Source organism: Formica exsecta, unplaced genomic scaffold (assembly GCF_003651465.1).
Source record: "Formica exsecta isolate Colony F162 unplaced genomic scaffold, ASM365146v1 scaffold237, whole genome shotgun sequence".
NCBI lineage: Eukaryota > Metazoa > Arthropoda > Insecta > Hymenoptera > Formicidae > Formica > Formica exsecta.
Genome location: NW_021849649.1, coordinates 1031361 through 1036581, shown reverse-complemented (window position 1 = coordinate 1036581; position 5221 = coordinate 1031361).

The window sequence follows — 5221 nt, the reverse complement described above, 5'->3', positions numbered from 1 at the left end:
AATATTATCAAAAAGCTCTTTCCTTTTTTTATAAACCACAAAAAAAAAAAAAAAAAAAAAAAAAAAAAAAAACAAAAACAAAAAAAAACAAACAAATTCTCCCCGCGCGAGATAAAAGTAAATTGTAATCTGCGTGTAATCCAAAATTTATCGAGACAATACGGCGCTTTTGCCAATTCAATTTTAAATGAAATTTCCGATAAATAATATAGATGGGTGTTGTATTTGTTTCGATTGTTCTTGGAAAGATTTCACTATGCATACCGCAACACACGGTGCATACATACACATACATTGACGAAAATAGCGTGAAAGCTCGCGGGCAATAAATCTTGGCGAAATGCATTCGATCAGGATATGACTGGCAGGGTTGGAATCACTGTGCAAAAACTAGCCGTGATGCTCGCACACGCGTGCCATGCCGCGTGCATATTCACGCGTGCCATCGGATGAAAATTTAGTCAAATTAACCATAAATCATCTTGGGACCCGAGATCGACGGCGACGATTATTTATAGTTTGCACAGACACGCAAATGGTTTTTCGGCTATTACTCCGGAGCAAATCGGAAATATACCGACAGACGCAATCATAAACACACATAGATGAATCATCGAGATCGCTATTTTTCTCCCTTCTTTCCTCACCCCCGAATATATGAACGCAAAATTGGATAGTCGCTAATTGGGCGCATGTAATAAAACCGTTTAAAGAATAATCCCTTGTTACAAAGTTAGTTGATTTGGCAAAATCAATTATTTTCGGACATTCAATTCTCTCTCTCTTCCCGCCACCATCTCTAGATGATTTACAGTGGAACTTTATGAATGTTTGTCGCCGGATATAGTTACTTTTAAACAAGTGAAGGATACAATTCACTTTTTCACCGGTATATAACTGAACTTAATAAAAAAAAAAAAAATACTTTTCTCTCTGCGTTTTATGATTGATAGCTGACGGATCGATCGTAATTTCAATCATTAATTACATACATTTACATATAATTACAATCAATATTTTCCTTCGGTTTTATCCTCGGCCACGTTGAAAAGACAATATAAAAAACGCGAACATATTTACACTTATGTCCACAAATTATCTGAATTACAAATCGCACCGGTAATATTTCAAGAATATTCCAACGGAAATGGATTTCATTATATCGCGCGATCAATCGCGCACGATTGGATATAATTCAAAGTTTCCTACTTATCTCATCCGTCGTGGCGATCCGTCAGATTGTCCGACAAAATATCACGCGGGAGTCTAAACTTATTCAGAAGATAGAAATAATAAATGAATCGCGCGCTTGATTTATCTTCGGCGGAAACGAGTATATATATTTATAATGCGACGCTACTCTCATATCGAATTTCGTTAATCCACTCGTTATATTTCTTTTGACGTGGAAATGATAATAGATAATAATCCGAACGGTGGGGAAAACCGCCCCATATTATGCTCGACGACGCGACTACCCTTTCGCACCATTCTCTCTCTCTCTCTTTCATTTATTTCCCGCCAGAACGATCCATTAATTTCCATTAAACATCGACAAAACTCTCTCCCATCGATACTCGCCGGGCACTGACAATTCCAGAGGAAGTCACCGGGATGGGGAGAACAGAAGCTAAATGATACGCGTGTGTGCAGGTTGAAGAGTACATGTATTGAGCGCAGCCTTGGCTACGTGTGGGATTTCTGCCTTTGTCGCGTATTTTTTTTATACCCGGCTCGTATATAAACCAATAATTCCCCGGTAAAAGCTGCTCCTATGGGAAACGACGGGAAATACGAGCGCAGGTTACAGGAGATGCGGGAGGGAGTGAGGGACAAAACAACCCCCTCGCGCGCGGAAGCACTGACTTCTCGTTTGTATTTGTTCCATTCAATATTGCACGTATATTATCGCACGATACCGATCTGTCGCAGCGATTGTCGACGTGCCACGCACAAGTGTGATTGACGCGTAAAAAAAGTGTTCGAGTGAAAAATTCAATGTTTTACGAGGGCAAATATCACACAGCGATCGCTTGCCGATACTTGCGTTACGCGATAATTATACGCAAACTTCCAATGCAATCGGATTTTATATGAAAAAGATGTATCTTTTAATGACTAAGAATTTTTGCGCAAATTTTTGATAACTCTTTTGCGATATTTCTTAAAGAAATTGAAACGACTTCCGATATAATATACCATAACATATGTGCCTTTCTCCTTTCAAAATTGTGCACATATGCACTGAAAACTTATTGAAATTAATACGTGTTGTTTCTTTACCTGTGTAACCGTTACGGACGGAAGTTAGGTAACCCTTGGCGTCCTCTTTCTTCTCGTGTGCCTTCCGCAAATCCCTGTAATCTAGTATGTAACTAGTTGGGAACTTGGCGAATGCGGAATCACTACTAATTCCGCGATGCAAACTTATTTGGCGGTCATTCTTTATTAACTGCTTTGATATTTTAGAGCTCTATCTCGTACAGTTTATCAAATGCAACGCCACAAACAGATTAAAAACATAAATAATCTGTTGAGAAATATTAAATAATTCAGTCTCTTAGCTAAAGGAGAATATTTTCGTTCGCATATCTACCTCAAATAAGATCTTAATCCTAGAAAATGGAACAAGATTATTTCTCTTCATTAAAAAATAATATAATATATAAAAAGAGACCATATTACAAAGAATTAAGAAAAATAAACGAAAGTTAAAAAAGTGATTTTCACATTTAGACAATTATTGTATATTTATAATTCGCTAAAAAAGAAATCAATGATGCTCTCTTTTACACAAAAATATATAAATTGCATTACGTTACAAAATCACACAAATATAATACTTTATTCTCGACGCGATCGCAAAAAAGAAGATAAAGTTGATGATTCAGTGATCATGCGATTCATGAGATAATGCGTCATTCATCGACATATCTGTCACGAGGTCGACGATCTTTAGTAGTGACGCGCCAATTTGGATGCATCGTTCCTGGCGGAACGCTGTATCATAACCACCGGCAAAGGGTTAAAGGGAGCTTATTACTTTACGAGCCCCTAACACTAGCACACATGCGCGCTTATGTCTGTACACAATATATGCCGTGTACGTACTCTCGCTCGTGCATCGCGCTCCGGGAACAATATCGGAATTAACGAGACGGACATAGATATTTTTTTTAAAGAAAAATAACAGATTTTATTGCGAATGTATTTAAGTTATCTTACATTTTCTTAAGCTCGACAGCTTGATGATATTTACAATGCTTTTCTTAATTAATTATACATATATATATATATATATATTACAAATAAATATATATCTCTCCGTTCACGCATGCCGTAGTCTCTCTTCTCTCGACGAAACGATTACATGACTCTCGAGAGTCCGGAGAAAACGTATCGAAACAATATTTTGCCGTGTGCTTTAACATTGCGTCGGTTAAAAGCGCGCGCGTAAATTCTATGAAATGATAAATTATAAATGATGTCGACATCGAGTTCGCATTATAACACACTTGCAGAACGAGTGGAGTTATCGATAAACGTATCCCCCGTTGAAAACGGAATTTAATTTCTAGATTATTAATCTGCATTATATTCCGAATGGTGCGCAGGATAATAGAGAAATATCGATAATTGCATGAATGGGACACGTTTGATTAAATAGCGTGACTTTCTCATATGGATTTTATAATAACTTATAAGTCAAACAATTGGTAACGATTAATTGTTTACGACACATACCCGTAATGTCATAAATGTGTCGTAAAAATTGTCAATTAATCGAATTATCTTTCTGCAAAATTATTGTTATTCCAGAATAACATAAAAGCCAGTTAAAACGCCGACTATTTTAAAATATATAAATGATAAATAATAGATACCACAAAAAAAAATATTCTTAATAAATAAATTGCTTTATAAAAGTTTATATTAAAAAAAAACCACAAATATTGTAATAAATAAATTGCTTTATAAAAGTTTATATTAAAAAAAAAACCACAAATATTGAAAATCTATACTTATCGAGAATCGTGTAATGCCTCAGTAATGAATACTGTGAGAATCGATACGCGACATGGAAATTTATTTACTTTCTCTCTCTCATATACACATACAATCATTCTTTCTCTCGTTTCGCCTACTTTATAATTAAGACACGATAATGCAAGTGCTAATACTATCATTTGTGCAGCGAATACAATCGCGCTCGTGTGTATGTATGTGTGTATATATTACGTGTTTCTATAGGTAACACGTAACAACACTCTATGTCGGATCCCAGAAAAATAGATTCGTTCATTTCTGGTTCTTTAGGTAGGAATCTCGTGTCTGACATGTTGCATTTGTACAAACGGGCATGCCAAACAAACATGTCAAACGCAACCACAAGTGGCCCACAATACGATCCTGCAACATTTTCCCCTCCCCCCTCTCTCTACGGCTCTCTTCAAGTTTCGTTTATGAATAGCGTTTCGCAAGTATTATCCACGCGTATTATTTACGTGTTACGCGGAATTTTGATCAAAGAATATGTGTGAGCAGTTACTCTAATTATCTCGGCTATTTTTAATTAGGCGAAATTTTTCTGTAATTCTAGCGTGCATTCATTAGTGCATCCTGGTGAGAGTTTTTTTTTTTTTGTAAACTACTTTTTTTTTGAAACTCTATTATATGACTCCCTGAAATTAAAAAACGCTCTTCAAACCTTCGGATCTCGCTCATTGTACGCAAATATGAAAATGTACATGGCCCCCCGAATACAGTGCAAAAGTTTTGATTAAATAGCGTGACTTTCTCATATGGATTTTATAATAACTTATAAGTCAAACAATTGGTAACGATTAATTGTTTACGACACATACCCGTAATGTCATAAATGTGTCGTAAAAATTGTCAATTAATCGAATTATCTTTCTGCAAAATTATTGTTATTCCAGAATAACATAAAAGCCAGTTAAAACGCCGACTATTTTAAAATATATAAATGATAAATAATAGATACCACAAAAAAAAATATTCTTAATAAATAAATTGCTTTATAAAAGTTTATATTAAAAAAAAAACCACAAATATTGAAAATCTATACTTATCGAGAATCGTGTAATGCCTCAGTAATGAATACTGTGAGAATCGATACGCGACATGGAAATTTATTTACTTTCTCTCTCTCATATACACATACAATCATTCTTTCTCTCGTTTCGCCTACTTTATAATT